The following is a 13,487-nucleotide window of genomic DNA, read 5'->3' on the forward strand; positions in this document are numbered from 1 at the left end:
TGGGTCTAGATAAAAAAGACCTGCAGCTGGCTGGGCTTTGAGGGTCAGCCTCTTGTCTGAGCAGAATGTACCTGCGCGGTCCACTCAGGTCAGCCCAGGGCCCATGTGTTTCTGTCACTGAATCCTGTTCTATGAATCAGATACAGCACAGAATGGTTATCAGTTCCCAGGTCAACATCACCCAGGCTATTTCCATGTTTAATGATTGTGGACACAGCAGTGCACCCTGGCATGCAGGTTTCCTTTACAGTGATTTTCTCAATGGTTTGGGGGAGAGAGAGAGAGAGAGAGAGAGAGAGAGTGTGTGTGTGTATCTTTGTGGGAATCTGTCCTGCTGTGCTGCTGAATGCTGGAACCACTACACCCTCCTAGCAATGACCCAGCCTTGGGTCTGCATCCTATATTTCCTGGGAGCTATGGTCCACACTGGTTTTATTTCACCCTTTCTAACAGCATGCACTGGCAGCCCAAGTTGGTTCAGGCATTCAGCATGTGTTCATATGTTGAAGCAATGAATTGTCTGTGCTTTCCAGATATGTCCCTCTTGAACCCTGTGTCCCTGAGGTATTGAGGGCTGTGCATTGCTCTTGCATTGAGGTCAAGGATTCTTTTTATGTTCTGGAAGTAATGCCATTATTAGATGTGAGTGCAGATATATTTTCTTCCCTTGTTCTACTTTTCATTTCATTCTCTCCAAAATGTCTTTACAAAATATAATAATATAAATAAAGGCCTGTGGATCTGTTCTGTTTTTATCATAAATGGCCTGTGCTTTAGGTTTCTACCCATTCTCTGCTATGTAACTTGCTTCCCCCTACCCTCCATCTTCTGGGGTTTCAACAGCCCAGAGAGCTTACTTAATCTCATACTGTTCTCAGAACATCAAGTGATTTTAAAATGTCCCACACACCATAGAGTCAGTGTCATAGAATTTACTGGACTGCAACCTGGCCTGCTCCTTTAGCTCCTAAGGGGGGGGACACTGTGGTCAGCATCAGGCCAGGGGCTCCACCAAGGTCCCTCTGTAAACTCCCCTGCCTGCCCACAGCACTTCCCAGGAACAGCCTCAGCCTGGGCCCCAACCAGGCCTCAGATCCTTCCTCCTGGGGTCTCAGCCACACCCTCATCAACCTCAATGCTGCCCCTCTCCAGCAGGGCTTATCTCCATCCAGACACTGGGAGCCAGTTTTGGCTTTGACCTGACCCTGAGCAATCAGTTTCCCTAAGCCCAGCTTCCAAGAACAGCCCCAAATTCAACACTTAGGGAGGGCAGTATTGATATCCCCACGTGTGTGCTGTTTCATGATGGCAGTCTGGGACGGTAACAGTTGGTCATGTTGCCAACCCTTTGAAGTCCCAGATCCTGCATTGCCCTGTAGCAGCTGAGAGCAGTACATCAGCCACTTCAGAGAAGGACATTGTAGGGTGATATAAGGCCACATGAAGGCAGGCCCAGGTGAGAGCAGGCCATGCTGGTACAGATATTGTCAAAGATCAGGGTCTCATGTCCATGGCCTCCTGCCCATCACGGATGGACTCAGCCACTGCTCAGCACCTGTCCTGTGTCAAGCTGCCTCAGTGTACCGAATAGGGATAAGGGCAGGCCTTGGCCAGAAGCACAGATGTCCAGGCCTGGTTGAGTCTGGGATGAAGGCAGGATGATGAAGCAGCCCTGGATTCTAAAGCAGGACCACCAACCATGGAGGGTCCAGGCTCCTGATAAGACCTGAGCAGGTCAGGATGCTTGCAGCCTGGAGACACAGCCATACCTTAAATTTCCTTGGGTGCTGGGCCTTCATTGTACCCACATCAAGCATTAGCATCCACACTTCTCTCTGAACCTGGTTAGGGATGCCCTTAAAGAGAGAGATCTCCCATCTACTGGCTCATTCTCTGGATTGCCACAATACCAGGGGTTGGGCCAGGAAAGAACTCCATACATATCTCCCCTATGGGTTCAGGGCCGATGCTGGCATTGTAAGTACTCACTTAGCTACACTACAGCACCAGCTGTGGGAGTTTCTGAAACCCATCTCTGCCCAGAGATGAGCTGGGGTGTGAACAACCCACACAAAAGTATCCAAACTTGTCTGGGACAAGGTTATCTCTGTCTTTGTCCTCATCTTCAACATAAAAATGGAGTCCTCCGTGGGGTCCCTATAGCCAAGGCATAGGGGGAATACAAATAAGATGCCAGGGTGCTCAGAGTCAAGGACAGCTGAGCCATCCATCTCTCTTTTGTGTCCCAGGGATGCCAGAGTACAGAAATCACAGGCAGAACCAATGAGGCAAGAGACCCAACTCCTCCCCCAGCACCTGGTCTGTACCTCTTCATACCTGCAGAAGATCCTATCTCGCTCCTGGGCCCTCCGGATCCTCACAGTGGCCAATTAAAAACTAAAGCACACATGCAAACGTGACCCAGTGCAGGTAAATCAATAGGGATTGATGCCTCTTGGGATCTGTGCCCATGGTCAGAAAGGACAGTCCAACTGCCAGGCAGACAGGCAGGCACTTGGTGGCCAGTTCCCAGAGCATGGGGAAGAGTGATGGTGATTTAGGGACAGCCCCTGGCTTCCCAGGAAGGAAACTCACCCCTCATCAGGGTATCCAAAGCCAGGGGGTCATGGGCCAGGCTTAACTCTGGCCTTGTATATCTACGGAGCCCTCAAAGATCCCACCCCCCAATACATACATATAACCATTCCAAACAAATAGATAGCTGGTTGTGGGCTTAAATAAACAGACACATTCACACCTACTACAGAGAACAGTGTTAGAGTGAGACAGCTATATATGTACCCTGCCCACAGGTGCACTCTGAGAGCTCAGCGGTGTCACCCATGGGCACAGGTGTGGGTGACCAGGGCAATCCCATTGGGAGCGATTGTCCCCATGCCACAGCATAGGCAGAGAAAGTCCCACTCACCTCAAGTCAGAATCCATAACGTTTCCCAAAATGTCTCCTGCTCCCACTACCAACACACCTGTGCAGGTCAGTGGTCAGCAGGCTACTGGCCACTTGGGCCTAACCACCCAGAGGGTGCGCCTCCCAGTGACTGTGACATCATAGAATGCTGCCAGCCACTCACAAGTGGCGTCTCATGTGGCAGGAGGGTCAGAGTTCTAAGCCTGCATTTATGAAACACCGACAATGACTGGGCATGTGGCCTCTCCAAGGCCCAGGAAAAGACGACAGGGTTGGGTCTTGGATGCTGTAGATCCATAGGTTCCAGTGCCCTCTGTCACCTGCTGGAAAGGTCCCGTGTACTATTGACATGCGTCGGCTAGGTCTCCTCTGCTTCCTTCCCTGCAGTTCAATTCCAGAACAGCTTGGAAGGCCTCTTGACTTGAATAAAAGGCAGCACAGGGAGCCCACACATGGCTGTGCATTCAGCTGAGGTCCCCACACCCTGTACCTATTGCTCTAATGACCAGACCTGGGGACTCCAGGTCCTGTGAAAGGCCCCGCTATAGCACTGCCACCGCAACTTTTGTCCCCTCATGCTCTCTTCCTGCTCCTCCTCTACCCTGATGCTTTAGGCATTAGGCATTGGGATGGAGGGGAGGGGAGCAGCCAACTAAGCTCAGCCTGCCTGGACCTCAAGCTGGTTTGGCCTGACTATGCAGAGCAGGACCCAGGACCCAGCCCTGGTCTCTGATAGGGGCTCAGGCACCAATCACTAGGATTCCCCAGCACCAACCCTGATCCACAGGGCACTGGACAGCTGCTGACCACAAGGACAGGGCCAGCACATGTAGGCAGGAGAAGCCACAGGCCTCTAGCTCCTGGAGTGCTCACTGCCAGGATGGCCAGCCCCGGGGGATGCAGTGGTCACTGTCAGCAGCAGCTCAGCCCTGCCAGCACCAGAGACACCGTTACAGTCACCACTGGCTCCACAGAGGCCAGAGCCCCAGCAGGTTGGGCCCAGGCTCCTGGGCTCTGCCTTAGCCTGGCTGTCTGAGGCTTTCTCCCTGCCCTCTCTGTGAGCTGAGAGGGAGAGCTGCCTTCCATGTGGGATGCTCACATGTTCCTCTGTGTGCTGTGACACAGATGTGCCCAAGTGTTTACTAATTGGGCCTGGGGCTTCCCATCTAAGGTATCACAAGGAAAGTTCAGTGCTTTCTTTCCTCAACTTGGCATTGAAATAAAAATCCAGAAGGTAGGTGTGATACTAGTTGAAGATTGCTTTAAGTCAAAGTAGAAATGAACGTGAAGGCCCCTGGCATGACAGAGCTTGGAGGTGGAATCCTCTCTGGTAGACACGGGTGCTCCCTTCAGCACCTGCCAGCCGTGGTGAGCATTTTCCCTGCACTGTGAAAGCCTCGGGGGTTGTGCTTGGCAGGATTTGTTGCTCTGCTCCATGCTCAACTCTCCAGCACAGAATGTGCCATTTCTCCTGCTGTCTTAACTGCTGCCAGCGCCCCCCCAGGAGACCTTCCTGACCCAGCAGCAGGATGTGGGTGTCTCTCAGACCAAAGAGATCAGAGAGCCCTTCTTGATGGTCAGTCCCATGTGGGGGTCTGCTCCTAACCACAGTGCTTCTTGGCTCACAGGGCTCTCGACCTGCCCAGGGGCTGCTGGGAGGCTGGCACGACCCCTCTCTCTGAGCCTATCAAGTCTATACGAAAATGTCAAAGACCAAGGAAAGACACTTCTGAGGGCTGTACAGAAATCTCAGGGAGGTTTAAGAGGAAGACTTAAGTGGAACAACATGAGCTATTCAACATTAGAACTTAGAAAGCCAACATAGTTACAGCAGTGATTAAGCTGATGAAATAGGTTACAGAGCCTAGACGCACACCACACACCAGTACACAGACCAGTCAGTTTATAACAAGAGTTCTATTGTGCATAAGACGGAAAGCGATAATCTTTTAACAAGTATGATGCCAGGTTGAGTAGGTAAGCATTTGGAGAAAAAGAAAAAACTTCTTAACTTTGACTTCTTATCATCCACAAAAAACAAACATAGAACATGTGGATTATAGAATTAAACAGAAATACAAAATAATAAAACTCTGGGCAATAATACAGAATGACTTTTTACACTATCATGCGGTAAAGAAAAATTAAACGGAACGCAAGGGCCCAGCATGAAGGCTCAATTGTATAATCTTTTTATAAGAACCAGGATCCCATATGGGTACTGGTTCATGGCCCGGCTGCTCCACTTCCCATCTGCCTCCTGGTCATGGTCTGGAAAAGCAGTAGAGGATGGCCCAAAGCCGTAGGGCCCTGCGCCTTCATGGGAAACCCGGAAGAAGCTGCTACACTTGGCTTCACATTGGCTCAGCTCCAGCAGTTGTGGCCACTTGGGAGTGAAACAATTGGGGGTAGAAGATGTTTGTCTCTCCTTCTCTCTATAAATCTGCCTTTCAAATTAAAAAAAAAAAAACTGGTACTCAAAAAGCACTGCCTTTCAAATAAAAATTTAAACTGGCACCCCAAAATTTAAAAAAAAAAAAAACTGGTACCCAAAAGGCACTATCTATGAAGGAATTGTTAAATTAGATCTAATTAAAACTGAGGACTCTTGTGCTCCAGAAGATGCCACTGTGAGAATCATGGATTACACAATCAAAGAATCTTCTAAAAATGTTGCATGGGTAATTTTATAAGAGCTCGGGATCGAGCATATATAAAGATCTAACAGAAGTAAATAAGAATAATGGAACACAATTAGAAAATTGGGAATGATTTTTTTTTTGGCTATTTCATATAAACGAGAGAGACAGAGAAACACAAATGGTCAATAAATACGCGAAAATACACTGAACTACACTGGCCATTAAGAAATTGCACACTAGGGCCCAGCGCCGTGGCCTAGTGGCTAAAGTCCTCGCCTTGAATGCGCCGAGATCCAATATGGGCACCGGTTCTAATCCCGGCAGCCCCGCTTCCCTTCCAGCTCCCTGCCTGTGGCCTGGGAAAGCAGTCGAGGACGGCCCAAAGCTTTGGGACCCTGCACCCATGTGGGAGACCCGGAAGAGGCTCCTGGCTTCGGATTGGCATAGTATCGACCTGTTGCGCTCACTTGGGGAGTGAATCATCGGACGGAAGATCTTCCTCTCTGTCTCTCCTCTCTGTATATCCGCCTTTCCAATGAAAAAAATAATAATAATAAAAATAAATCTTTAAAAAAAAAATTGCACACTAGGGCCAAGCGCAATAGCTTAGAGGCTAAAGTCCTCACCTTGAACAAGCCAAGATCCCATATGAGTGGCAATTCGTGTCCTGCCAGCCCACCTTCCCATCCAGCTCCCTGCTTGTGGCCTGGAAAAGCAGTCGAGGACAGCCCAAGGCCTTGGGGCCCTGCACCCGTGTGAGAGACCAGGAAGAAGCTCCTGGCTCCTGGCTTCATATTGGTTCAGCTCCAGCCGTTGCGGCCACTTGGGGAGTGAATCATTGGACAGAAGATCTTCCTCTCTGTCTCTCCTCCTCTCTGTATAATTTTTTTTAAAGATTTATTTTTATTATTTTTTTTTATTGGAAAGGCGGATATACAGAGAGGAGAGACAGAGAGGAAGATCCTCCGTCCGATGATTCACTCCCCAAGTGAGCACAACGGGCCGAAACCACGCCAATCCGAAGCCAGGATAAATCTTTAAAAAATCAAACAAACAAACAAATTCCACACTAAAGCCACCGTTTTACACGCACCAGAATGTCTAAATGTAGGGAGTTTCGCAGCACGAGCTGCTGACAGGCACAGCGGTCAGGACTCCCTTCCGTGTCTAAGTCATGTGAGGTTCAGTAGAGTGACACCACTGAATAGCACGGGGCACTTCGGAGAGAATGAGGTATGTACGCGGGCTTATGCAGCAAGAACTCCAGTTGATGTTCCTAAATGGAAGGGGGAAAAGGGAGACCAGCCTGTGTCTCCCGTGGCTTTGAGAACAGACAACACAGAAGTCGGTGCTGTGGATCAGCAAGTTGAGGCGCAGCTTGACAGTAAGTCCTCCTGTCTGAGTGACGATCCGTGTCACAGGTGCTCTGCTTACCATTCAGCTCCCTGCTACTGCACCTAGAAGAGGGTGGCCCGAGGGCGCAGGCACCTGCCACCCGCAAGGGAGACCCACTTGTGGAATTCTGGCTCTTGACCTCTGCCTGGCCCAGCCCTGGTTACTGGGACTATTTCAGGAGTGAATCAGGAAGTGGAAGATTTTCTCTCTCTGTGTCACTATCCCACTCAGATAATTAAATACTTCAAAAAAGAAAATTGTACGGAGGTATACACACTCACACAGATTAATCACATAATTATGTAAACATTTTTAGAAATGTACTCAAGAAAATGATAGTGGCAGCTGATTTTAGGGCAGAATTCTGAGCATGCATTTATAGTGTTTGGATTTCCATATCCAGATACATCTGTACAGGTATTTGCTGAAATTATACTAATGAGTTCATATCAATTTAAAAATTTTTTATGCCAAAATTAAAATGTGATACGGTGTAGCAGTTGATGGCTAGCACCCACTTGTCGGGTTAACTGACAGTGACAGCACATGGTGGCAGAGTTTCCACACGCTGCCCTTCTTGCCTCCAATCACACCATTCAAGTCAACTGGATGCACAACAGTGGCTGCAGAAGCTCCTGGTGCGCCCTGCCCCTCCCCCCTCCAGCTTTCCGCACCATTTAGGACAATTGCAAGCATGGAAAGGACTCTGGAGGCTCCCACAGTTGGCCTCTCCTGCCTCCTATAGTGCTAGGGTTCGGTTAGTTAACTACAGGAAAACTTTGGGCTCTGATAACTCCCTTCCTGCCTCCTGCACATGGAAACTTGGTTCTGTATGGCTCTCGATCTGCTTAAAGGATGAGAGCTTAAAAAGCCCTGACCGGCCACTCAGTGCAGTGGCTCCTGGAGTGTACCGGGAGCCGCTGTCACCAAGCTTGGGCAATAAAGACTCCTCCTAACATCCTATGCCTGGGTCCAGTGTGATCTCTCTCACACTCATAAACAAAAGCTATCTTAATTGAATTTTCCATAAGCCTTTTCAAGTTTTCTAATATACTCAGAGAAATCCATATATACATGCACAATTCATGCACACACTCATTATTGCATTCCTTGCTTTAACATTAAAATGTTTAAACCTTTTTAAAGGGTTACTATGCACTCTTTGAAAATTGGTAGGCATTCATAAAAAGACGATGATAACCTAGGGTTTAGGAACCTGGGTCCCTACGACACTGACTGTGATCAGATAATGGGTCCAAAGTCCCACTGTGCCAGGCTTAGCTCCAGATGATGCAACATTTTACCCTGTGGGGTGTTGTCTTGCTCTGAGTAGGCCATCTGGCCCACAGAGGGAGTGAAGGTACTCCATAAACTGGACACCCACTGTGTGTCTAACAATCAGATACCTCTCCCCACCGCAGTCAGTACAGGTGAGCATCCTCGCGCCGCCTTGGTTTGATCTGAATTTTCTGCAATATCATGATTAAGTGAGTTCAGCACACAAATGCCCACACAGTTCTCTAGGACATGGCAGGTTTGCAATAAAGTCAGCTGGTAGTATTTATAACCATGTGGGCACATAATGACCTGACTTGATTTAGTGGATAAATGAATCTACATTTGAAGGCTTGAGCTTTCTTGTTCAATATGTGCACAGACGCCTGTCCCCAGCTTCTGCTGGTTCTGAATCGTTCAAAGTGGGAAAGGTGGAGCTAAAGAAGGACACTGCCCCATGGCCCTGTCCATCACCGTGAGTCCATGTCACATCCTCCAAGCTTCCGGAAATCCCATTCTTGGTAGCTGATGAAGTCGGTGATCTCTCTAGGCACTCCACCAAGAACAGGGAGCGATCACGGGGTGTCATTAATCTCACCACCATCCAAAGGTGCTGGCCATTGGGCTGACATGCAAAGGCAGGTCCACCATCCAAGGTCAGCCCTGTCTTCCTGAACCTTCCTAACTTCAGGACCAGCACACCTGAGGGTGGAGGCCACACGGCAGAAACAAGTAGCCTGAGTTACTGAAATTCAGAACCCATTTATGGGTGCCTGTGAGGCTGTTACTGAGAATTGATTTTTCCTTCCTTTCTTTCTCTCTTTCTTAAGGATTTATTTATTTTTCTTGCAAAGGCAGATATTCAGAGAAAAGGAGATACAGAGAGAAAGATCTTTCATCTGCTGTTTCACTCCCCAAGTAGCCAGAACAGCCAGAGCTAAGCCAATCCAAAGTCACGAGCCAGGAGCTTGAGTGACTATGAGGCTAAGTTACTAAGAACTGATTTTCTTTCTTTCTTTTTTAAGGATGTATTTTTCTTGCAAAGGCAAACATTCATAGAAAAGAAGATGCAGAGAGAAAGAGCTTCCATCTGTTGATTCACTCCCCACGTGGCCACAACAGCTGCAGCAAAGTGGATCCAAAGCAAGAGCCAGGAATTTCCTCAGGGTCCCCCACATGGGTGTAGGGTCCCAAGGCCTTGGGCCGTCCTCTGCTGCCACAAGTAGGGAACTAGATAGGAAGCAAAACAGCTGGAACATGAACTGTGCCCATAGGAGATTCCTGCGCAAGGTGAGGACTTAACGACTAAGATGTTGCACCGCCCAAGAACTGATTTTTCAACTAGTCATTTGAAAATCAGGATTATAGAGAAGGAGAATCTTATCTGATGGTTCACTCCCAAACGGCCACAAGGACCAGAACTGGGCCAGGACAAAGCTAGGAGTGAGGAATCTCTTCTGCGTCTCCCACATGGGTCCAGGGGCCAAGCACTTGGTATCATCCTGTCCTCCTTTTGTTTTGTTAACCAGGCTCATTAATACGGAGTTGGATCAGAACTGGAGCAGCCACAAATTCGAATTGGCTGCACCCGTATGGGATGCAGGCATTGCAGGCAGTGGCTCTACCTGCTATGCCACAGCGCCTGCTCCCATCTTCTTTATTCTTCAGAACATTTGATCTACTGTTAACCTTGGCTTCTTTACTTCCCCGGGTGTTCTTCCTCTGCCAGCCAAGGGCTGCAGCCAACACTCCCCCACCAGCCCCTACCCCCACACACGGGTGAGGGTATGACAATGTTCAATGGATTGTGTGGTGTGCTGGCTCAGCAAATTGATTTCCAGTGAAGTAACTCTCAGCAAGATGACTTTTGGCAAATTAGCCTTTCGATAAATTAGCTTTCATTGAATTGACCTAGATCCATGGGTGTTATAAGATCCCAAGTGATATTTTAGGATAGATTTACAGTGAGAGTCAAAGAATCACATTTTTCTTGCAGTGGAAGAAAAATAGGACTCACTAACCTAGTCAGTGTGTGTGTTACTATGTAAATGTGAGTCTGCTTTCTCTCTCTTTCTCTCTCTCTGAATCATGCAATGCTGTGCTGCAGGAGCCAGAGACTAATGGGATGATCTGGCAGCCCTGAGACAAAGAGGTGGGGATGACGGACTGAAGTCACCTGTTCTATGGCCACTGGAGACCAAGACTGGTAGAAGCTGAATGTATTAAAACTCAGGTTGCTACAGAAAAAAAAAATGCCTAAACCAAATGACAAGGCTGAGAATCAAATTCAGTGGTGTCACCCCAGATTACAACAGCCAACACACACTGTGCACCTGTGGCACAAGGGCACCACCTAAGGCTTACACCAATCCTGGAGGAAAACACAGCCGTGCCTGGGTATTGATTGGCAAACAGCACTCAAGTCTATTACACAACATGGCATGGTGTGTGTGTGTGTGTGTGTGTGTGTGTGTGTGTGTGTGTGTGTGTGTGTGTACGCATGCACTTGGTCTATGAACATCCTCCCATGAACTTGAAACTACCTCTTCATTGTTTACAATACTGCTTGTTATCCAGGTGCTGGGTAAGGAGAGGTTACACTGGTTAGGAAAGAAGACAAGGAGAGAAAGTCTCACATGCTTTCCGGTATTTTGCATGTGTGGCTGGAAGAATCCCCAGATGCAGCACCCAGAGATGTGCAAGATGGCTCTGTGACTATTCCCATGACACAGATGACAAACCCAAGAGAAACAGTCAGTGTCACACAGCTAAGGAATGGCAGAACCAGCATGTGGATCCCAGGCTCCCGGGGCTGGCACTGTGACACAGCAGGCTAAGCCATTTTGGCCATGTGAGGAGTAAACCAGTGGACAAAAGATATCTCTTTTTCTCTCTTTTCCTTTTTCTTTCCTATTTCCTTCCCTGCATCCCTCTCTATAACTCTATCTTCAAAATACGTATTTTAAAATCCCAAACTCAAGCCATGCTGCTTCTCCAATGGTCACAGACTCTCCAGACCCTGCCCCCTGGAGCCTTGGGAGAGGTGGTGCCACAGTCACATCCCCACAGATGGAGCAACCCCAAAGCCCAGGCCCAGGCAGAGGCCAGCAGCAGGGAAAGGTCCTGAAACACACTCAGCTCCTGCTCGCTGCAGGCACTGACCCAGCACGTCCCTCCCAACAGTCCTGAGACTCAGGCACTGTCCCTGCTGCACCAGGAAGGGAAAGGACAGCCGGTGACAGGGCTCACAGTGCCGAAGACTGGAGCTGGAAACAGTGATCGAGGCTGAGTGTGAATTGCATGGAAATGGGTCGAGAAGAGAGATGGAGAAGGGAGCATTGTCAGCATCCTCAGCAGGTGTCTGGGACATCAGGGCAATGATGTCTTTTCCCAGGAGGGAAAGACGGCCCCTGAAGGGTGGCAGGGAGCTGTCAGGAGCAGACAAGCCTTTTCTGAACCCCTGCCCAGCTGCCACACTCACACCACTGAAGTATTTAATTAGAGCAAACACTGCTTGCCATCAGAATGCCTATCAGATGTCAATTAGTTTGGCAGTCTGATTAGCATGCTTCTGCATCTGTGTCTAAACAGGCCTCTTTATGTTATGCTCACCCCACCCTCCCGCAAGACAATCACACATTTCCCAGCTCACTGACTTGGGAGTCAGTTGTACTGTGAGCCTCTGGGAATGAGGAAGCCCAGAGAGAATGCCTAGGTGGGTATTTAATTGACACACTTCTCTGATATGGCTAAAATATACCTAGTGCTTGTTCCTTTGCTGAGACATCAGAGTATTCATTTGTGGAAAGGTGAGACTCCAGAGGTGTGGGTTCCACGCTTGGCTGAACATGGACATCAGTGAAGAGCCAGACACAGGGAGTGTGGGAGGAAACGAAGCAGGGTCTAGGCTCTCCTCCCTCTGCCTAGACGGAGCATCACCTCGCTAAATGCCCAAGGGCTCGGTTTGCAGAATCCAGACATCAAGGCAGGTAGTGGTGGGTGTGTGCACATGTGCCCATTACGCCGAGTGGAAAGGATGGTACAGCTGGAAGAGGAACCGTGGCCATGTGCCATCGATGCTGCACAGGGCAAGCTACATGCAGTTCGGAGCCCTGAGAGCTGCCAGCGAGAGAATGGGGAATCATGAGAGATGAGGTGTCCACCATGGCCTTGGGAAAGCATGCCATGTGTCTTCACAGGACAACCCACCTCTGTCTCAGCTTAGGGTTGCTGAGGCTGGGATCAGGCCCAGCACAAACCCAGCTTTGCCAGTGGTTCCCTTGCTGTGCTACCAAGGGGCTCTGGAAGGAGATGGTGAGGCTGGAAGAGGGAGCAGGACTCGGTGCTTCCCATGAGCCCCAGGCTCCTGTGCAAAACCATCCCCTGCAAGACTGTTTCGCCTTCGGACAGGAGCTCCTTCTCAAGGCAGCCACTGAATTCACTCTGCAGTTTCTCTTCGAATGCGCCCCTGCCTCTTTCACTGGAGAGACCCAAACACCAGACTCTTACTGACCATCTGGATTCCAGCTCCAGCAGTCTCTCCTTAATTTCTTTCATTCATTCCTCCATTCCAGTGAGGAGCTGCTTCCCACAGCCAAGATCTCTTTAGTCCCTTTTCTGTCCCTGGAGCTAGAGCAGTAAGCAGTCTAGACCTAGTTCTTTATATCAGATGTTCTGCTCCAAGTACTGATGTGGTTTTGTGTCCTGAGGAGACCCTGTCTGGTAGGAAGGAATGGTCTGGGATGAGAAGGAAGCTTCATGAAGGATCATATGGTACACACTTGTACCAGGGGAGGACAGCAATGAGCGAGGATGACAGGGGAGGGGAGGATGGGGGTGGGAAGCCCGCCTGCATCAGTGGGCACCCGATGCAGTCAGAGTTCTGCTCTGACTTTTGTCCCCTGGGTGGCCTTGGGCACACTGCCTACCCTCTCTCTCTATGCTGTTTCTTCATCTATACAAGGGGTGACCCAGGCCCTAGCTCACAAATTTGCTCTGTGAATGTGAAGGCACATGACATAAAAGCACCTGCTAGTTCTCCATCACGATGCCTGATTGCAGGGCCACCACCACCATCTTCCCTAGACAAAGTAGGAGAAGAAGGGGGCGAGATGGATGCATACACAGCAAGACCACAGAGCAGGCACCTGCTAGATCTGGCCTTCCAAGTCAGGAAGAGATCTGCTCTCTATGCCTCACATACAGACCCTCTAACGTGATGGGGTGCAGCCACTGACTGTTCATAC

Source organism: Ochotona curzoniae, unplaced genomic scaffold, assembly GCF_017591425.1.
Source record: "Ochotona curzoniae isolate NIBS_2020 unplaced genomic scaffold, NIBS_Ocur_1.0 scaffold_4763, whole genome shotgun sequence".
Classification (NCBI taxonomy): Eukaryota; Metazoa; Chordata; class Mammalia; order Lagomorpha; family Ochotonidae; genus Ochotona; species Ochotona curzoniae.